The sequence below is a fragment of the Zingiber officinale genome, chromosome 8B, assembly GCF_018446385.1.
Source record: "Zingiber officinale cultivar Zhangliang chromosome 8B, Zo_v1.1, whole genome shotgun sequence".
Taxonomy (NCBI): Eukaryota; Viridiplantae; Streptophyta; class Magnoliopsida; order Zingiberales; family Zingiberaceae; genus Zingiber; species Zingiber officinale.
The window spans coordinates 56,440,679-56,464,154 of record NC_056001.1 but is presented as its reverse complement, the minus strand read 5'-3'; the positions used below and the strand labels follow the sequence as shown (position 1 = coordinate 56,464,154).

Sequence of the window (23,476 nt, the reverse complement as noted above, 5' to 3'; positions counted from 1 at the left end):
ACAGATTCCTTTTATAATCAACAACACACACTATAAGTAATATCATTTCCCAACTTATCGGGCATATTGATTCATCGAGCTAAACCTCACCCATTGATAAGTCAAAGAAACAAATATTAAATATATGTGCTTGTTATTATATTAGGATTAAGAGCCCACACTTCCATAATAACTAAGGTCTAGTTCTTTTACTAAGTCAGTACAAAAAGAACTTACCTAAATGGTCATACTCAATACACTTAAAGTGTATCAGTGTAATTTATTAGTCAATATAAACTAATACTTAATTACACTACGACTATTCTGATGGTTTGTTCCTTTCCATTTTATTCGTGAGCAACTTGTTTATAATTTATAGAGAACTGACAACATGATCTTCTGAATGTGACACCACACTCCATGTTGTCTACTATATAAATTAATTGAACAATTACATTTAACAAATAAATGCAGATATTGACCAATGTGATTCTTTTATTTCAACAAATAAATGTTTACAAAAGCTAGACTTTTAGTATACACTCTAACAATCTCCCACTTATACTAAAAGACTAAGTTGCCATATATGTTGCCTTACATTTGATTCCCATCCCCTCCACATGCTGATCAAAAGCTTTCGCCGGAAGGGCCTTTGTGAAAGGATCTGCTAGGTTATCTTCTGATGCAATTTTGGCGACGACAACTTCTCCTCGCTTGATGATGTCTCGTATTATGTGGTACTTGCGCTCTATATGTTTACTTGCCTTATGAGCTCGTGGTTCCTTCGAGTTTGCAACTGCACCGCTATTATCACAATAAATTGTGATGATCTTGGGCAAACCAGGAATCACATCTAAGTCCAATAGAAAGTTCTTGAGCCATACAGCTTCTTTGGCTACCTCAGAGGCTGCCACATACTCTACTTCCATGGTTGGGTCTGAGACACATTTCTGTTTAACACTCCTCCATGCAATGGCTCCACCTCCTAGAGTAAACACATAGCCTGACGTAGACTTACTATTATCCCTATCTGATTGGAAATCCGAATCCGTGTAACCCACAGGGAGCAAATCGTTTGCTTGGTAGACTAGCATATAATCTCTAGTCCTTCTCAGGTACTTTAAAATATGCTTCACAGCAGTCCAATGTCCTTGTCCAGGGTTACTCTGATATCTGCTAACCATGCCCACGGCAAAACAGATATCAGGTCTTGTACACAGCATTGCATACATAAGGCTTCCTACAGCCGAAGCATAGGGAACTGTCTTCATGTCCTCAATCTCCTTTGATGTCTTTGGGGACATCTCTTTAGATAAGGATACTCCATGCCTAAAAGGTAAGAAACCTTTCTTGGAGTTTTGCATGCTAAAACGAGCAAGAATTATATCTATATATAAAGCTTGGGATAGGCACAACATTCTTTTCTTGCGATCCCTTATAACTTTGATCCCAAGAATGTGTGCACATTCTCCTAAGTCCTTCATATCAAATTGTTTGGACAATCATACCCTTACGTCTGATAATACCTTGACATTGTTGCCAATTAACAAAATATCATCTACGTATAGTACAAGAAATATCACCACGTTTCCGTTACACTTCTTGTATACACAAGACTCATCCGGACACTGAATAAATCCATATGATTGGATTACTTCGTTAAACCGGATGTTCCAAGATCTTGAAGCTTGCTTTAGTCCATTAATGGACCGATTGAGCTTACACACTAGATGCTCTTTGCCCTTTTCAATGAACCCTTCTGGTTGCTTCATATGGATGTTTTCTTCAAGACTTCCGTTAAGGAAAGCTGTCTTGACATCCATTTACCAAATCTCATAGTCCATATGAGCGGCAATGGATAAGAGTATCCGGATAGACTTAAGCATGGCTACCGGTGAAAAAGTCTCCTCATAATCGATTCCCTCTTTCTGAGTATACCCTTTCGCAACAAGCCTTGCTTTGAAGGTATCTACCTTCCCATCTATCCCTCTTTTCCTTTTGTAGATCCACTTGCATCCAATGCCTTTTAAATCATTAGGTGGTTCTACAAGCTCCCAGACCTTATTAGAATACATAGATTCTATTTCGGAATTCATTGCCTTTTGCCAAGATACTGCATCTAAATCTTGGAGTGCTTCGTCATATGTTTGGGGATCTGGTTCATGTTTACCTGGAATCAAGTCCGAAGACTCACCCAAAAACATGAATCTCTCAAGCTGCCTCACAACCCTCCCACTACGACGAGGCACTGTCTCTGGCTGTGTATCATGTGTGACACGTGTTGCAGTTTCTTGTGATACTTCATCTTATACTGTTAGTACTAAAGTAGACGTGTCCTCTCTAATTGCTTCTAGAACTATTTCACTCATGGGCTTATGGTTCATTACATAATCTTCTTCTAAAAATCGAGCATTGGTGCTAACAATGATCTTCTGATTTTTAGGATTATAAAACAAACCCCCTTTCGTTCCCTTAGGATATCCCACAAACAGATAAACTTCTGTACGTGATTCTAACTTGTCAGTATCTCCCTTCAGCACATGTGCTGGACTACCCCATATCCGGATATGATTCAGACTAGGCTTACGCCCATTCCATAATTCCATGGGAGTAGAAGGAACTGTTTTAGAAGGTACCATATTCAGAATGTACACCGTTGTTTCTAAAGCATATCCCCAAAATGAATTTGATAATTCTGAATAACTTATCATCGATCTAACCATTTCCATAAGAGTCCTATTCCTTCGTTCTGCCACACCATTCTGCTGGGGTGTACCAGGTGCAGTCAATTGGGATTGAATCCCGACTTCTGATAAGTAATTCCTAAACTCTCCGAAAAGGTATTCGCCACCACGGTTAGACCGTAGTGTCTTGATACTTTTACTAAGACGTTTCTCCACATCAGCCCTATATTCTTTGAACTTGTCAAAGCATTCAGACTTGCGGCGCATCAGGTTAATGTATCCGTATCTTGAATAATAGTCTATAAAGGAGACGAAATATTCATAACCACCTCTTGCCTGGATAGACATAGGACCACACAAATCAGAATGAACTAGTTCTAATGCATCTTTGGCTCTATACCCCTTGGCCTTAAAAGGTCTCTTGGTCATTTTACCTTCCAAGCAGGATTCGCATGTTGGAAAGTTTTCCAACTCTAATGAACCCAAGAATCCATCGGCTACAAGCCTTTGAATCCTACTTAGGTTAATATGTCCAAGCCTTAGATGCCAAAGATATGTTTGGTTCATTTCTGAAGGTTCTTTTCTCTTATTAGAGTTAGAAGATGTGTTATTAATTTTCATATTTTGCTTTGTGGCAGAAATTGGATTTAAAGTGTATAAATTGTCAACTAATGCACCAGAACAGATAATCACCTTATTTCTCTTTATAACGACATTGTTACTAAAAGAGACTGAATATTCATCCAAATACAGTTTAGAAACTGAAATTAAATTCTTTCTAAAACTGGGTACATAAAGACAATTTCTTAAAATCAAATTTCTATTTCTATCAAAAGATAAGTAGACGTCTCGCACTGCAACAGCTGCCACTTTAGTAGCATTGCCCATGTAGACAGTTATCTCTCCATCAAATAGTCGCCGGGTTTCCTGGAACCCCTGCAAAGAATTGCAGACATGATCAGTGGCTCCCGTATCTACACACCAGGTGCTGGTAGATAACACCGTTAAACATGTTTCAACTACTAGATTATGAGATATACCTTTATTGTTCTGGTTCCTACGAGGACAGTCTGCTTTCCAATGTCCAGACTGCTTGCAGATGAAGCACTTGCCCTTCGGCTTCTTCATTCCAGCTTTCTGTCCTGTACTCTGAGGTTTATTCACCTTCTTTGCTAAAAAGACCTGTTTCTTCTTCTTCTTACCTTTCGACTTAGAAGTAGAACCATTTTCAGCATAGTGAATCTGAGAACTGTGATGAAATATTTCTTCTGCTGCTTGTAGTTCTGTCAGAAGTTCCGCTAACATATACTCTCTTTTGTTCATGTTATAGTTAAGGCGGAACTGCTCAAAACTCCTGGGTAGCATTTGGAGAATTATATCGACCTGGGTTTCCCCATCGATTTCTCCTCCAAGGACTTGTATTTCATTCAGATAAGCCATCATTTTGAGGATATGATCCCTTACGGGTGTCCCCTCAGACATGGTGGCTGTCATTAGCTTCCTCATTGCCTCTTGCCTAGTAGTCCGACTCTGGTGCCCAAAGAGTTCTTTGAGATTGTTCATTATATCATAAGCTGTTGGTAAATCTTGATGCTGATGTTACAATACATTTGACATAGATGCCAAAATGTAACACCGCGCCATCTCATCAGCTTTTACCCATTTCTTATGATACTCAATCTCCTCTGGGGTAGAGTCACCGTCAGGTGCATCAGGGCAAGCCTCAGTCAGTACAAACTTATAGCTTTCAGCAGTAAGAACAATGTCCAGGTATCTTTTCCAATCAATATAGTTGAGACCAGTAAGTTTGTTTTCTTTCAGTATAATGGCTAGTGGGTTGAAAGTCATCCTAAGAATCACAAAAATAAACTTTGGTCAAGACTCTAAATTTAGAATAATATTGATTCCTCAAACAATACTATTTTAAATTAACCAACACCTCAAATCACCGTGAATATTGCACGCCACGTTAGTGTGAACGTATACAAATTCAACATTTGTAAGAGAAGGGTGTGACCCATTAATTTTATTATCTTGTCATCCTAACTTTATGATAAATAAAATTAATAGTTGGTTTTACTTTGGTCACACAATACAATAGCAGTGACTCCGTTGGGGAGAATACTATTGAATGCATCTAAGTGTATACCATTACTTGATACTAAGTCCATTAAATAGGATTGTGCCCCTTCAGTTGGAGAAGATCACACGCTCCTAAATAATTTCCTATAACCATCCATAAAAGGAAGTTTGATCTAGTGATCCGCAACAAACCCATCCGTTGTGGAGGGAGGCACTCAGAGCCAACACGAAGGCTTATTGCATCACTTACAAACCAGTAATGGAGACCATGGGATTTATTAAAATCTCTCTCCCACTTAGTTATTTAAAATTGAGGATTTTATCCTATGCTAGCATACATCACATGCATATAAACATCACAGTAAATAAAAGCAATAAATTTGGAAATTAATTTTCCAACTATTATGGCATTTTCCATCACTGTCTTCGGTATGCTCCAACCCTAGCTGCTGCCATCTTTAGCCACCGCCATCGGGTCGAGTTGTCGCATCCATCTTGCTTCTTATTTCACTGCGCCTCTGGTGCTCCAAATGTACCATGCCTCGCAAGAATCCGATTCACGACAAGAAAAGAATTTTACATATATCGATCCTATATTCCTCGAGGGAATGTACATGTAATCTAGATCGAAAAATAAAATTCTAAAAATAATACAACTCCTGCTGTATTTTATACATACAATCATGCACTCAAATAATGCCTTTGACATGTCCAAGGGTCCAATCACACACAATATTAATAAGCCATAATAGTTGGAGCTTGCAACCAAAGAGTTAGCACATCCTACTATTTTACTGCCTAAATTATGTATGACATGTGCATAACCTATTTGAATTCTAAAAATACACAGAGGCAAACCCTAGCTCTGATACCAATTGTTGGTTAATCCTAGGAAAACGTACCGGTTCCACTGTACAAAATTTTTGTACAAGTGTCGAACCTATCCTTAAATAACCTATTGTGTTCTTTAGAAGTTAAATTAGGAATCACACACGGAACTTAACATCATTGATTCCAAATTTAACTTATCTGTTCTTAATGGTATAGATTTGAATCGTAAGCAGAAATTAACACTATTGATTCAAATCTACCTAGATTATTAATTCCATAAATATTAATTTCCAAAATTGGCTTCCAGGGCTGCATGGCGAGGCACATGGCCTTCTTGGATATGGGAGCAACCACCACCGCCTAGGCAAAGCCTTTTAAGGAAAGCTAATATTTATTTCCTTAAATAACTCTAAGTTAACCAAAAGGAACAATCGAATCACAAGTTCGAAAAAGAAAAAAACACAAACTCGAAAAACTATTTTGAAAAACTAGATTTAATTGCCTCTTGTATTTAGAATTCTTACAAAGAGAAAAACTAGCATGATGCGGAAAACAATTGCTAATTATACCTTCTCTTTGTATGCTAATGACCTCGAGATCTTCTGCCGTATTCCTTACCTCGCCTTGGATGTCGTGTGGGCGACGATCCTCCAAGATGAACACCACCCAAAAGCTTCCTCCTTCTTCTTCTAAAATCCGGCCACCACAACCACCAAGGAGAAGAGAGCAAAGGGAGAGGAAGAAGGGAGAGGGCCGGCCACACCAAGAGATCACCCAAGCAAAAGAATAAGAGTTATGGATCATGAAGCCCCTTCACCCCTTCTTTTATATTACTTGCCCAAGGCAAATAAGGAAAAAACTTTTACAAAAAATAAAATCATCCAAGAGTTTTTTCCTTTTTCCTTTTTATTTTTCCTTTTCTTTCCTCTTGATTAAATCAATCATCAATCAATGGTTGAGATCAATCCTATTTGGTTTAGGATTAAACTTGGCTGGCCCCTTGCTTGGGCACCAAGCAAGGTGGCCTGCCACCATGTGAAAGGAATAATAATTTTTTTATAAAATTTTACAAGAGAAAAAACTCTTACAAAATTTTACAAGCTCTCTTTCCTAAAGTAGGAGTTAAAAAAAGAAAGTTTCTAAAAATTAAAACCATGTTTTAAATTTAAAAACTCTCTTATAAAATTTTCTTTTTTAACATGGTGATAGAAAATTTAAATTTTAAAACTTCTTTTCCTTTTTTTTCTTAAACCATAAGGATGGTTAAAAAAGGAAAGTTTTAAAATCTTTTAAACTCTCTATTTAAACATGTGGCCTAATTCAAATAAGGAAAGTTTTAAAATTAAAATCTCTCTTTTAAAACTTATAGTTTTCTACAAAGAGAAGATTTTAAAAATTCAAAACAACCCTCCCTTTTTGAATTATTATGGCCGGCCCCTACAAGCTTGGTCACCAAGCTATAGGGTCGGCCCCTACAAGAGGATGTGGCCGGCCATTGCTTGGTCACCAAGCAATGGTCCGACCCCCTTCTTGGACACCAAGAAGAGCCTTACATTTGGATGGACTTGAGGCTATAATGAGGCTACGACAGGGACCTAGAGAAGAAATTGGTTTTGGCCTTCCGATGAGCTTGAGTATCCCGTGCTCGCCCCGAACACACAACTCAAGTTCATCGATAATAACTCATTCCACTAGAGAGTTATTACCGCACTACCGCACCAATCCCAAATTACATTATGGGCTCCTTCTTATCATGAGTGTGTTAGTCTCCCTGTGTTTAAGATTACGAATGTCCACTAATTAAGTAAGTTACTGACAACTCACTTAATTAATATTTAGCTCCAAGAGTAGTACCACTCAACTTTATTGTCATGTCGGACTAGGTCCACCTGCAGGGTTTAACATGGCAATACTTATGAGCTCCTCTTGGGGACATTCTCAACCTAGATAATTAGGACACAGATTCCTTTTATAATCAACAACACACACTATAAGTAATATCATTTCCCAACTTATCGAGCATATTGATTCATCGAGCTAAACCTCACCCATTGATAAGTCAAAGAAATAAATATTAAATATATGTGTTTGTTATTATATTAGGATTAAGAGCCCACACTTCCATAATAACTAAGGTCTAGTTCTTTTACTAAGTCAGTACAAAAAGAACTTACCTAAATGGTCATACTCAATATACTTAAAGTGTATTAGTGTAATTTATTAGTCAAGATAAACTAATACTTAATTACACTACGACTATTCTGATGGTTTGTTCATTTCCATTTTAGTCGTGAGCAGCTTGTTTATAATTTATAGAGAACTGACAACATGATCTTCTGAGTGTGACACCACACTCCATGTTGTCTACTATATAAATTAATTGAACAATTACATTTAACAAATAAATGCAGATATTGACCAATGTGATTCTTTTATTTCAACAAATAAATGTTTACAAAAGCTAGACTTTTAGTATACACTCTAACAGAAGTTGGGTTTGGTGGATATAAGGCTTTATAAATAAGAGGTTGCAATAGGGACCGAGAGGAGGAATTGATTTTGGTCTCCCCGATGAGCTTGAGCTTCCCGTGTTCGCCCCGAACACCCAACTCAAGTTCATCAATAATATCTCATTCCACTAAAGAGTTATTATTGCACTACTGCATCAATCTCATATTACTATATGGGCTCCTTCTTATCATGAGTGTGTTAGTCTCCCTGTGTTTAAGATATCGAATGTCCATTAATTAAATGAGTTACTGACAACTCACTTAATTAAAATCTAGCTCCAAGAGTAGTACCACTCAACTTCATTGTCATGACGGACTAGGTCCACCTGCAGGGTTTACGTGACAATCCTTATGAGCTCCTCAAGGGGACCTCATCAACCTAGATTACTTGGACACAGTTTCATTCTATAATCAACAACACACCATATAAATAATATCATTTCCTAACTTATCGGACCTATTGATTTAATGAGCTAAATCACACCCTTTGATAAATCAAAGAAATAAATATTAAGTATACGTGCTTGTTATTATATCATGATTAAGAGTACACACTTCCATAATAACAGAGGTATTCTTCTTTTATATAGTCAGTATAAAAAGATACTACCTCAAATGATCCTGCTCAATACACTCATAGTGTACTAGTGTAATTTATTAGTCAAGATAAACTAATACCTAATTACACTACAACCACTCCAATGGTTTGTCTCATTCTATCTTGGTTGTGAACAATTGTTTATAATTTATAAGGAACTGATAACATGAACTTCTGTGTGTCTCCTCACACCATGTTATCTACAATATAAATTCAATGGACAACTACACTTCACATAAATGTAGACATTTGACCAATGTGATTCTTAAATGTTTATACAAAAGCTAGACTTTTAGTATACACTCTAATAGGTAGTACACAAAAGGAGGGTGACTCGGAGATTAAGGCATACGAGGGAGGATTTTGGGGTCTTCTTTGCACCTTATAATCGTAAGATCTAGCGAAAGGAGGTAAGTATCTCTCATCTGCAGTATGAGTAGCTTCGTTAATACTTGTTATAATATGTTTTAAGCGTGTTGCATGTTAAAGGAGATAGATGCTAGGATATGTAAGATGCCCTCTAAAGTTTTGAGATTTAGAGCATGTTTAGATCATCTTGGTTTGCTTCCCATTAAGTTTTGGGACTAAGAAGTATAATCAAGTGTCTAAAGTGCTTCCCTATAAGTACGGGGGAATTAAGCGCACATAAGGTGTTGGTTAAATGCCAAGCAAGTGCAAGTATCAGAAATTAATAGTTAAAAGGAAGTATTTTACTTTAGAAAGGCATGTACTGGACACAAGGTCCATGGTTGGGCTCCTAGATCGCCCCTAGGCTCCTAGATCGCCCCTAGGCTCCTAGACCACCTAGTAGTACCTTAATGAGTTCGGGATTAGCTACCTCGGATCTTATTAAGGATGTGCACAAAATGGTACAATGCCAGACCCAAGCAAGTGATTATTATTTTCACTATTATGTAATATAAAGTTTTAAACTTCATGGTTTGTCTTAGTGGAAGTTTCCTAAGTTTAGAATTGAGTTATGTAGTGCAGTAGTGATAAACTCAATAATATGCCAAGATGACTATTTTATTTCGTTACTAGCATGGTTTTCGTGTTGATGGTTTGCATGACAAACTGGTTTAAAAATACATGTCATGTGCATATTTTCGAAGTACGGTTTTAGTGTGAACTACTGACAAAAGCATGTTTACATGTTGCATTTTCTTCAAGCAGTTTAAAAAGTATGTTTTCTTTTAATGTATCATTTTGTAAGTATATGATACTTACTAAGCATCCGCTTATAGATTGCATTTTCTTATACTACAGATAAAGGTAAAGGAAAGCTCGAGTAGGAGGAGGCAGCAGGAGCAGTGCTTGGGGGTGTGTGTGTGTGTGGCGGAACAATGGAAAGAGATCAGAGCATTTGTTATTTTGGGGACCATGTAGAACTTTGGTTTTGTTTCTTCTCTCCGCTTTACCTAAGATACTGGAACTACGAGTGTAGAATGAATTTGACGGCTTGGTAGAATTTTGAATGGCAAGTGAAAGTGGAAAAGAGGAGAACAAGCTTTTCCGACGGAAAAAGGGGATCCTTCGCATGGCCCGTGGCACGGCCGTGCGGGTTCGCACGGCCTTGCGCTGTCTCCTCTCGACCAAGGTGACACGACCGTGTGGAAGCACATGGCCGTGCCCTTCCTCCACTCGACCAAAGGTGACACGGCCGTGTGAAAACACAGGGTCGTGCCTTTCTTCCTCTCGGTCGAGGTGACACGGCCGTGTGGAATCACACGGCTGGGCACCTCCTCCTCTCGGCCAATGCTACACGGCCGTGTGATTCCACACGGTCGTGCCTCTCCTTCTCTCGGCTGAAGTGACACGGTCGTGTGGGTTCACACGGTCGTGCCCCTTCCACCCTCTACCAAGGGTCACGACCGTGTGACCCTCACACGGCCGTGCCCTGTGTCAGTTGGGAGTACAATGCCTGTCAGGGCCACACGACCCAGGCTCACTAGAAGCTTTAGACTCCCTTCGGCCCTACGTGGCTGCAAGCCATGTCCTACCAGTTGTAACAGGTTAGAATAGATCTATGGACTAAGCAGCATGTAACAGGTAAGAAGGCTAGAAATTTAAGATGTACGAGGAAAGAGTAACGTTTGTCCTATAGCTTAAGGGTATGAGTAAGGGTGAGCGTTACATTATGGGCGATCAAGAAGGCCTATGACCTAGGTCAATGACCTTCATTGCACTTTGGAGGGGTGTTGGTCTACCATCTCCTCAAGTTGGGAGAGTGGACGTCATAATTTTTGGTAGTGGGAGTACGCGTTCATGCGGTTCCCGCCTAATTCTTAAAATAAATTGTTTTATTTATTTTAATCCTAATCCAAATTTTAATAATAATAATAATTATTATTATTATTATTATTTTTAAATATTACTTGATTGGTTTTATTTATTCATTTTATATACATTCTTTTTTTAAAAAAAAATAATACAATCTAAGAGAACCAAATAAATGAAACTATATTTATTGTCAAAAATTAATTAGTTAATTTGCTTAATAAAACCTATACACTCGCTCATGGGTGATGGGTTGGTGCAATTATACCATGGGTTCATGAATAATATCAATATCTCAAATTAATCAATAATGACCAATGTAAAGATGATTTTAAGTGTTGATTAACTAATTGCACAAGTAATCTCATACATATGTCTGTACTTTTACATCTCTCTAAAAGTCATTTTAAGATGTTTGTTTATTCAATAGATTATTTAATAATCATTGATCCAATTAGTTAGGTTCATAAAATCATAAACTTTTTCGTCAATGATAAAGTTCTAGATTTCAGTTAGTCCCACATTGACATAATAAGAAGGAAAGTGTGAAAGTTACTAATAAACTTTGCTCCATATTTGGACAGGTCTAAGGGTGATTAAGAAGGCCTACAATTTAACTCAATGATCTTCATTGAACTTTTGAAGGCCATCTGCATGATTGAGAGACTTGACTTTATAATCTTTATCCAATCAATTAATTAGGTTAATAATATTAGTGAAATAATTATAGTAAAAAGTGGAATCTACTATCTAACGGCCTGTCCCACTAGCCTATCCCATGACTATATATGGTGGTGAAATAATACTTCAATTGTTGGAGTTTGATTTGATGAGGTTTGTCAAGTTAAGTAGGTAGATCAAAGTTAAGAAGTTAAACACGTTAGCAAAAGAGAGGTCCTCGAAGACCTTGATGAAATCCATTTAGAGGACTATTAAAAATAAAACAGAGAGTAAGGAAAGCTTAAAACAATAATAATTCTCCTAAAAAAGTGTTTAGGTTCCTCATTCCGTCACAAAATTTATATTTAATTTATTATTTTTATTTTTTTCATTTTTGAGCTTGAGGTGCTTAACTTCAAGCTCCATGAATATTTGTTACGAAAGCTTTTTCTCTCTCAAAAAAGTTCTATAATGAAAAAAGGTATAATGATTTTTCTAAGATTAACATTAGGATTTTGATACAGATAAAATATTTAATGTTTATTATTTATGTTTTTTTTATTTTACGATTTATTCTTAATCTTAACAAAGTAGAAATATTTTAACTTTCATATTTGTATTGGAAATCTTTTTGAAACAGTTGCTTCTCTAATCCTAACATAATGAAGTTTTAGATTATAATTAGTCTCATATTGTTAAAATAACAAGAAGAAAAATGTGAAAACTGCTATTAAAGCATATGGACATGAGCCTTTGCTCCATACTTACCTGGACGGGGTCTATGGGTGATCAAGAAGGCCTATGACCTAGCCCAATGATCTCCATTGCACTTTGGAGGGGTATTGGTCTACCATCTCCTCAAGTTGGGAGAGTGGACGTCATAATTTGTTATAGTGGGGTATGCGTTCGCGCGACCCCTTCCTAATTCTTAAAATAAATTATTTTGTTTATTTTAATCCTAATTTTATTAATAATAATAATTATTTTTTATATATCACGTGATTGATTTTATTTAATTATTTTACACACATTCTTATATTTTTAAAAAATTAATATAATCTAAGAAAACCAAATAAATGAAACTAAATTTATTATCAGAAATTAATAGTATAAACATTTCAAATTAGTCAATTAAAAAAATGATAATCCTATTTAACTTTATTAACTATCTCTCGAAGTAATCGGTACAGTCTCATAGAAATTTTCCAATGACCACCAGAGTAAATTGAGATACAAATACAATAGTTAGGGTTCGAACCTGAATATTTGGGTGATAACATCAATGATGATTAACCAATTGCATAAGTAATTTATTTCAAATTATAAAAATGAAATAAAATTAAAAATATGTGATATTTTATTTAACAAATAAAGTTGTATTTTTTATTAGATAAGTAAAAAATATACTTAAAAAAATTTTAAAAAACGTATAGTTAAAAAAATTAACATAAAGTTAAAAAAAAAATTAAAAAACAAAACACCTAAAGTTACTGTCGATTTTATAATGGAGGGTAATATAATAAAATATTAAACTAAATTATATATTAAAATTTTCTAGGGGTGTTAATTCGGGTGGGTCGGGTCGGGTCGGGTTCGGTTGAGTTTTTTTTTTTTAAACCCAACCTGAACCCGAGTTCAACCCAAAACACTTCAACCCGAACCCGAACCCGACCCATATAACCCGAAAATCCGATTCAAAACGATTTTTTGGGGCTATTTTTCCTATAATTCTTTACTTTTATCTCAATACTCCATCATTATCATACAAACATGATATTAATATACATAAAAACATCTAAATTTTTAAAATAAAATTTGATTTAACCCAAAAAAAAACTCACAAAACCCTATATTTAAGTGAACCCGGGTCAACCAGAACCCGACCCGACCCGACCCAACCCGAAATTTTTTTACTTTCCAACCCTCCAACCCGAACCCGACCTGAACTCAAAAATGCCCAACCCGAACCTGATTTTTTTCGGGTCGACTCGGGTTGGGTCGTCAGGTCGGATCATTTTTGACACCCCTAAAATTTTCAAATAAATAAATTTTTATTACATTATTTAGGTTGAACCAAATAAATTAGGTTATATTGTATTCCCCATAATTTTGATTATGTGATTATATAATGATCACTTAACAAATTAAGATTATATATGATAACTTGAACGAAACACACTTTAAAAGTTATGATAAGATATTCAATTATTCAATCGATTATTTAATAATCATTGATTCAATTAGTTAGTGACGCGGTGATGAAGATAGACCCCCTTAGGTATAATGATTTTTCTAAGTTTAACATTAGGATTTTGATACATGATAAAATATTTAATGTTTATTATTTATGTTTTTTTATTTTTCACTTATTCTTAATCTTAACAAAGTAGAAATATTTTCACTTTCATATTTGCATTTGAAATCTTTTTGAAACAACTAAGTTACTTCTCTAATCCTAACATAATGAAGTTTTAGATTATAATTAGTCCCATATTGTTAAAATAACAAGAAGCAAAATGTGAAAACTGCTATTAAAGCATATGGACATGAGGCTTTACTCCATACTTACCTGGACGAGGTCTATGGGTGATCAAGATGACCTATGACCTAGCCCAATGACCTCCATTGTACTTTGGAGGGGTATTGGTCTACCATCTCCCCAAGTTGGGAGAGTGGACGTCATAATTTGTTATAGTGGGGGTACGCGTTCGCGCGACCCCTGTCTGATTCTTAAAATAAATTAGTTTGTTTATTTTAATCCTAATTTTAATAATTATTATTATTATTATTATTTTTATATATCACATGATTGATTTTATTTAATCATTTTACACACATTCTTATATTTTTAAAAAATTAATATAATCTAAGAAAACCAAATAAATGAAACTAAATTTATTGTTAGAAATTAATAGTATAAACATTTCAAATTAGTCAATTAAAAAAATGATAATCCTATTTAGCTTTATTAACTATCTCTCGAAATAATCGGTACAATCTCATAGAAATTTTCCACCGACCACTATACCACCAGAGTATATTGAGATACAAATACATTATAGTTATTGCATAAGTAATTTATTTCAAATTATAAAAATGAAATAAAATTAAAAATATGTGATATTTTATTTAACAAATAAAGTTGTATTTTTTATTAGATAAGTAAAAAATATACTTAAATTTTTTTAAAAAAAATGTATAGTTAAAAAAATTAATATAAAGTTAAAAAACAAATGTTAAAAAAAAAAGTTTTAAAAACAAAACACCTAAAGTTCTTGTTGATTTTATAATGGAGGGTAATATAATAAAATATTAAACTAAATTATATATTAAAATTTTCAAATAAATAAATTTTTATTACATTATTTAGGTTGAACCAAATAAATTAGATTATATTTTATTCCCCATAATTTTAATTATGTGATTACATAATGATCACTTAACCAATTAAGATTATATATGATAACTTGAACGAAACACACTTTAAAAGTTATGATAAGATATTCATTTATTCAATCAATTATTTAATAATCATTGATCCAAGTAGTTAGTAACGCGGTGATGAAGATAGACCCCCTTAGGTTTAATGATTTTTCTAAGATTAACATTAGGATTTTGATACATGATAAAATATTTTATGTTTATTATTTATGTTTTTTTATTTTTCACTTATTCTTAATCTTAACAAAGTAGAAATATTTTAACTTTCATGTTTGCATTGGAAATCTTTTTGAAACAAGGTTTTAGATTATAATTAGTCCCATTTTGTTAAAATAATAAGAAGTAAAATGTGAAAACTGTTATTAAAGCATATGGACATAATCCTTTGGTCCATACTTACCTGGACGGGATCTATGGGTGATCAAGATGGTCTATGACTTAGCCCAATGACCTCCATTGCACTTTGGAGGGGTATTGGTCTACCATATCCACAAGTTGGGAGAGTGGACATCATAATTTGTTGTAGTGGGGGTACGCGTTCGCGCGACCCTGCCTAATTCTTAAAATAAATTATTTTGTCTATTTTAATCATAATTTTATTAATAATAATAATTATTTTTTATATATCACATGATTGATTTTATTTAATCATTTTACACACATTCTAATATTTTTAAAAAATTAATATAATCTAAGAAAACCAAATAAATGAAACTAAATTTATTGTCAAAAAATTATAATCCTATTTAGTTTTATTAACTATCTCGATATATCTCATAGAAATTTTCCACCGACCACTAAATTGAGATACAAATAACATCAATGCTGATTAACCAATTGCATAAGTAATTTATTTCAAATTATAAAAATGAAATAAAATTAAAAATATGTGATATTTTATTTAAAAAATAAAGTTGGGAGAGTGGACATCATAATTTGTTGTAGTGGGGTACGCGTTCGCGCGATTCTTAAAATAAATTATTTTGTCTATTTTAATCCTAATTTTATTAATAATAATAATTATTTTTTATATATCACATGATTGGTTTTATTTAATCATTTTACACACATTCTAATATTTTTAAAAAATTAATATAATCTAAGAAAACCAAATAAATGAAACTAAATTTATTGTCAAAGAATGATAATCCTATTTAGTTTTATTAACTATCTCGATATATCTCATAGAAATTTTCCACCAACCACCAGAGTAAATTGAGATACAAATAACATCAATGCTGATTAACCAATTGCATAAATAATTTATTTCAAATTATAAAAATGAAATAAAATTAAAAATATGTGATATTTTATTTAAAAAATAAAGTGCATTTTTTATTAGGTAAGTAAAAAATATTCTTAAAAAAAATTAAAAAAACGTATAGTTAAAAAAACTAACATAAAGTATAAAAACAAATGTTAAAAAAATTTAAGTTTAAAAAACAAAACACCTAAAGTTACTGTTGATTTTATAATGGAGGGAAATATAATAAAATATTAAACTAAATTATATATTATAATTTTCAAATAAATAAATTTTTATTACATTATTTAGGTTGAACCAAATAAATTAGGTTATATTTTATTCCCCATAATTTTGATTATGTGATTACATAATGATCACTTAACCAATTAAGATTATGTATGATAACTTGAACGAAACATGCACACTTTAAAAGTTATGATAAGATATTCATTTATTATTATTTAAGAATCATTGATCCAATTAGGTAGTGACATGGTGATGAAGATAGACCCCCTTAGATATAACGATTTTCCTAAGATTAAAATTAGGATTTTGGTACATGATAAAATATTTTATGTTTATTATTTATGTTTTTTTATTTTTCCACTTATTCTTAATCTTAACAAAGTAGAAATATTTTAATTTTCATATTTGCATTGGAAATCTTTTTGAAACTACTAAGTTGCTTCTCTAATCCTAACATAATGAAGTTTTAGATTATAATTAGTCCCATATTGTTAAAATAACAAGAAGCAAAATGTGAAAACTGCTATTAAAGCATATGGACATGAGCCTTTGCTCCATACTTACCTGGACGGGGTCTATGGGTGATCAAGATGGCCTATGACCTAGCCTAATGACCTCCATTGCACTTTGGAGGGGTATTGGTCTACCATCTCCCCAAGTTGGGAGAGTGGACGTCATAATTTGTTGTAGTGGGGGTACGCGTTCGCGCGACCCCTGCCTAATTCTTAAAATAAATTATTTTGTTTATTTTAATTCTAATTTTATTAATAATAATAATAATTATTTTTTATATATCACATGATTGGTTTTATTTAATCATTTTACACATATTCTTATATTTTTAAAAAATTAATATAATCTAAGAAAACCAAAAAAATGAAACTAAATTTATTGTCAGAAGTAATCGGTAATCTGGATGATAACATCAATGTTGATTAACCAAATAAGTAAAATGAAGTAAAATTAAAAATATGTGATATTTTATCTAAAAAATAAAGTTGTATTTTTTGATTAGGTAATTAAAAAATATACATATTTTTTTTAAAAAAAAATGTAGTTAAAAAAATTATCATAAAGTTAAAAACAAATGTTAAAAAAAATTAAGTTTAAAAAACAAAACACCTAAAGTTACATTTTATAATGGAGGGTAATATAATAAAATATTAAACTAAATTATATATTAAAATTTTCAAATAAATAAATTTTTATTACATTATTTAGGTTGAACTAAATAAATTAGGTTAAATTTTATTCCCCATAATTTTGATTATGTGATTACATATTGTTCATTTAACCAATTAAGATTATATATGATAACTTGAACCAAACACATTTTAAAAGTTATGATAAGATATTCATTTATTCATTCAATTATTTAAGAATCATTGATCCAATTAGTTAGTCATACGGTGATGAAGATAGACACCCTTAGGTATAATGATTTTTCTAAGATTAACATTAAGATTTTGATAAATGATAAAATATTTTATGTTTATTATTTATGTTTTTTATTATGCTAATTATTTTTAATCTTAACAAAGTAGAAATATTGTAACTTTCATATTTGCATCGGAAATCTGTTTGAAACATGTAAGTTGCTTCTCTAATCCTAACAAAGTTTTAGATTATAATTAGTCCCATATTGTTAAAATAACAAGAAGCAAAATGTGAAAACTGCTATTAAAGCATATGGACATGAGCCTTTGCTCCATACTTACCTGGACGGGGTCTTTGGGTGATCAAGATGGCCTATGACCTAGCCCAATGACCTCCATTGCACTTTGGAGGGGTATTGGTCTACCATCTCCCCAAGTTGGGAGAGTGGACGTCATAATTTGTTGTAGTGGGGGTACGCGTTCGCGCGACCCCTGCCTGATTCTTAAAATAAATTATTTTGTTTATTTTAATCCTAATTTTATTAATAATAATAATAATTATTTTTTATATATCACATGATTGGTTTTATTTAATCATTTTACACACATTCTTATATTTTAAAAAAATTAATATAATCTAAGAAAACCATATAAATGAAACTAAATTTATTGTCATAAATTAATAGTATAAACATTTCAAATTAGTCAATTAAAAAAAATGATAATTCTATTTACCTTTATTAACTATGTGAGATCTCGGAAAATTTAATTAATAGGGTTAATTGAGAAATAACCTTACAGAATTTTTTCGGAATTTTAGAAATTTTCTAGGAATTTTTCGGAGTTCGTACGGAGGGTTTTGAGGGGATCAATCGGCGGGTATGGATTAAGCCTGTTTGGGATACCCGTTTAGGTGAGGAAATGTTTTATTTATAAATTCATTTCCTTTATTTCTTTTCTTCCCCCAAATCGCCGATCCCGAGTTCCTTTCCCTCTTCTCCTCTCGCTGCTCTCTCGGATGAACCGAAGCTGGCGAACCTTCAGCAATCGTTGTCGTCGCCTGAGGAGTACATCGCCGGAGCTTGCCGGAGACCGAACCAGGAGGCACGGATCATCTTGATCTCCTCTTCCGTAGTTTCCGACTCCTCTTCCCCGACGCCGACACCAAGGGAGATGATCGCCGGCATGAAGAGGCAATTAGGGCTCCGAGGGTAAGCTAGCTTCGATTCCTCTTCTCTGGATTTTCTCCGATCTGTGCCCTAGCACGGTCTGCGACTCCCCGATCGACGCCATTGGATTGAGCCGGGCCATCCGATCGCCGGTGTCGAAGAGCAATTAGGGTTCGAGGGTAAGCAACCGAAACCCTTCTTCCCTCTTGATTCATTGCCGGATCGTTGTTGATTCATGGATTTCGCTAGATTAGGGCTCTGTTCTAGGTAATCTTTCTTGCTTAGATTAAGAGAAGTGTCGGATCACTCAATTCCTTTTCCTCTTGATCCGATTTTATACCTTCTCTTCTTGTTGCATATTTAGGACACGAGATTGGAGAAGAAGGGTGAAGTTCTGATGTTGTGATGTTGGAATTATGATCATTGAGGTGGTATCCAGCAACTTTCCCTAACCGACAGCAACATCTTTGGTTGTGATCTATTGGTGATCACCTTGGATTTGAGGTAAGGAGTAGGGTGATTGATTTTTGGTTGTAGATCATGTTGAATTAGGGATTTTGAGTACATGAGGTATTGAAATTGGATATTAGTTTGATGATCTTGTTCTAGATGAATTTGATTCATGTATTGGATTAGGAATGCATTGGATTAATCCATGATTAGTTAATACATGATGTGTAGATTTGAATTAGGGCTTTTGATTGTGTGTAGATTTAATTGTGTATAGATTTAATTGTGTAGAAGAAATCTAATGAAATGGTTAGGGTTAGGGTAATTAACCCTAATCAACCGTTGGATTTCTAATCTAATTGGTGATTAGGGATTATGTAACTAACCCTAATCGACCATTAGATTTAAATTGGTAAGTGCCCTAATTTAGTTTTGGGAATTTTATTTAGCTATTTCATTTGGATTTAGCTAAATAAAATATATATATGTTGATTGACGCAGGATTCTGATTCGAGACAGGCGTCTCGACGTTGACTTCGGATTTGGGATTGTACCTTCTATTTGAGGCGGGTACCCTTTGACTTATCTTTTTGATAATGTCTTATGATATGTGTAGTTTATATATAATTACTAGTGGTAGATGGTAGATTATCTCTTCCCTGATCTTAGCTTAGTTGATACCTATCATATACTTCTTCTGTTAGTTGCTTTACTTTAGAATTGGATGCTTTTATCTTTTGCCATGTGTATATATGTTTATGGAGATGGATAGGTACATTTAGTGTTACTTTCCACTGGATTAGTTGCTGTAGGTACTTGTTATATGTTGTTGGATTTATGTTGCTTATATTTCTGTTATATATGCGTTTACCTTTTTGGCACCTACGCATATGGAGGAGGATATGTTCAGGTATGACATACTGTAGCCGCACGCACCATATTGCATGATTGCATGCTGGACGATTGACGACTCCATTATTGTTGAGCTCGTCGGCCGGCTACATGAGGGTCTGCACACAGCGTGACCACTGCATGGGTAGTGGCACAGCACTCAGGGTGTGTATGGCAGGTTGCTCGGTGGTGCACCGCCGGGGTGCTCATGGGTAGCACGATACAGCGGGGTTGCAGCCGGGATCCCTCCCCGTCATTGTGTACTTGGAGATGAGAGCATTGCGCTCCCTCACTATGTTTGAGGCAGGAGGATAGGTGTACTCCGACAGCATCCCGTCTACTCGGTCACTCATCAGGGGTAGTGACGGCAGAGTGCACGGTTGTCATAGCCCTACCCACTCGGTCTCGCCATCGCGTGTGAGACGGCTGTGCATGGCAGTAGGGGTGACCATGTCATTTGCATCATATGCACAGATTGCATTATTTGTGATTGATGCATTTTGGTGATTGCATATGATTGACATGCATACAGGTTATATGTGAGATACGACAAAATAAAATAACCTATAATGATTACTGAGAATTTTTGGACATTTTTTTGGATTTATTTGGAGGATTTATGACAGTGTTTAAAGGGATAATGGAAATCACCATTTGAGAGGCTTATTAGGGAGTTAATTAGGTAGAGTAATTAAACCCTACCTATATAAGTGAGAAGCTACAGTGCCCTAAAAAGAAACGCCGCCTCATTCTCCTTCGTGTCCACTCTGCCCGAAGACTGCCGATTTCCCCTCGAGCTCACCCTATCCGTCGACAGGATCAGCGCCGACGCACGTCCCCGGTCGATCGCCGGAGCCTCTTTCCCCTTTGTCTACAACTCCTCCTCCCCTCTCCAGATCGCGGTTTCACACAAGGGATTCTCGGTTGGGTGAGGAGGTTTGGGCTTCGGTGTCGCTGGAGATTGGATCGACGAGTTCCGGGTCGTTTTTGGTGGAGAGGGTACACTCCAGACGGAGGTCTCGCTTTCCAGAGCTCTAGAACTGAGCTGAGTTCGTCGGAGTTCTCTTTGTCAACGGCAGAGGTTCCCGGCATCAAGGTATTTGAGGTGAGGTTTGTTTGATTAGGGTTTTTCTATTAGCTATAGAAGCTGCGATTTGTTGCCAGATGAGAGGGTGAACGGATTTTGTGGGTTGGTTTTGGGCAGTGGCTTGCTGGGAAGGGCTTGATCACAATTCCAGCAGCTGGTTTGTCTCCGTGAATTGTTAGGTAAGGCATGGTCAGCCTCGAACATGGATCTGTGGTACAGGGGTTGTGCTCCAATGGTGATTATGTATTGATTTGAGTTGCTTGTGGTGTATGTAGCACTATAGGAGCCTTGGTCTGTGGTATATTGGCAGCCGGCAGTACTGGTGCGCTTGTGCCAGCAATTTCCATCTCCGGCAGTAGCACCTTCCGGCAGTAGCACCTCCCGGCAGTGGCTATCAGTGGGGGAGATTACTGTAAGGTAAGTGTTAGATTTTGGATACTTAGTTTAATTGAATAAGTGTGGGTGCATTGGTGTGTAAGAGACGTAATGCATGATTTGGGAATTCTAGTTGACATAGTTTCGGTTGGGAATTGTTTGATCTGAAGACATAAACTAGGGTTTTGGTGTAGGTTGTGCAAATTAGTGCAGTTTCGTTTGGATAAGGACGTGAACTCGGATTAAATTCGCATGCTTTGTACACTAGTTTAGTTATTCTGTTTCCTATGTATTTAGTTAAATTTTGTACGTTGACACAGGACTTTGATCGAGGTGGGTATTGTGACGAGGTTGACGTTGGATTCAGCCTACATTTGAGGCGGGTACTTCTTAACTTGCTCCTTTAGATATCGGTTTAAGTGCATGAGTTAGTTTCATATATGTAGTATTTATCTTGATTCCACTCATTTTATTTCTTGTGCTTGATACTTTATCCACTCAATCTTCGAGATGATCACTTTCTTATCTATACAGTCTCCCGTTGTTATTCCTGATACCTAGCAGATACTAGATGCTATGCTTACCTGTTTATGCTTACCTGTTTGATTACTGTTTATTTATGCTTAGTATTGAGCATGCGGATTCATGTAGCATACCTGATTTCCTGTTATATATATATGATGACTGTTGCATTATTCGCATCATGTCATTGCATGCATAGCTGACGACTTTGGCTCCCTTGTGGTTGAGACGGTCGTTGGCCTGGGCCGCACGCTCGGCCACTCATGGGTAGTGGTAGCTTGGAGCGTGCCGCATGTCCTGTCGTGCCCCCCACTCGCTCACTCATGGGTAGTGTCTGCTGGAGTCGCGGGCAGCAGGGACCCCCGTCGCAGACGTAGCTATTCAGCTACTATGCAACTGTCCCCTCGGCCACTCGAGAGTAGTGGTAGCTGGAGTGTGTACAGTTTGTCATTGTCCCGGCCTCTCGTCCATACTGGGGTCATGGACTTGAGGGGTGGGCGGGAGTGACCATCCGTGCATACGCTACTTTTTGATATACCTGCTTATGCTGTTTATGCTTACTTATGCAGTTCTGTTATCACATACCTGTTATATATGCTTGGACACTGATTACTATTGCAGTATACTTTATATGTGATTCTAGTAGTTATCAGCAGTACTGTAGCAGTTTACTTTATCTCAGACCTTACACTGTTAGCCTAGGATATGGTTTCAGGTATGGATATATATATATACTTTGTTTACCCTGTAGTATCTGCTATTTATCTTTCCGAGACTGTATCCTTTTGTATTCCTGTTCTTTATGATACTCATGCACTGTCTATCCTATTACCCGCTGAGTTTTATACTCACCACCCGCATTGGTAATTTAACCAGGTAGCTGATAGCGATGCTAGTACGCTTGGAGGAGGATCCCGACTGCCGGTCCCATGTCACTTCTGAGGATGGTTTTACGGTTTTGGTTTTCATTTTATTGTGAGTTAAACCTTTGAATTTAGCATTGTAATAATTGAGCTGTGGACTTGTTATTTGTATTTGGTTGTTTTGCCGAT

General features: G+C 35.3%; 6 non-coding genes across 6 annotated transcripts; all 6 read left to right on the top strand.

Annotated features, from left to right (window-relative positions):
• Positions 1–10,797: 10,797 nt before the first annotated feature.
• Positions 10,798–10,962, top strand: LOC122018136. Its single transcript, XR_006121602.1, has one exon. It is a non-coding gene; the product is annotated as a U1 spliceosomal RNA (small nuclear RNA).
• A 1,419-nt stretch (positions 10,963–12,381) lies between these two features.
• Positions 12,382–12,542, top strand: LOC122018112. Its single transcript, XR_006121582.1, has one exon. It is a non-coding gene; the product is annotated as a U1 spliceosomal RNA (small nuclear RNA).
• Positions 12,543–14,182: 1,640 nt separating this feature from the next.
• LOC122018107 lies at positions 14,183–14,344 on the top strand. The gene has a single exon (XR_006121578.1). It is a non-coding gene; the product is annotated as a U1 spliceosomal RNA (small nuclear RNA).
• Positions 14,345–15,454: 1,110 nt separating this feature from the next.
• LOC122018129 lies at positions 15,455–15,616 on the top strand. The gene has a single exon (XR_006121598.1). It is a non-coding gene; the product is annotated as a U1 spliceosomal RNA (small nuclear RNA).
• A 1,494-nt stretch (positions 15,617–17,110) lies between these two features.
• LOC122018105 lies at positions 17,111–17,272 on the top strand. The gene has a single exon (XR_006121576.1). It is a non-coding gene; the product is annotated as a U1 spliceosomal RNA (small nuclear RNA).
• A 992-nt stretch (positions 17,273–18,264) lies between these two features.
• Positions 18,265–18,426, top strand: LOC122018106. Its single transcript, XR_006121577.1, has one exon. It is a non-coding gene; the product is annotated as a U1 spliceosomal RNA (small nuclear RNA).
• Positions 18,427–23,476: the final 5,050 nt, after the last annotated feature.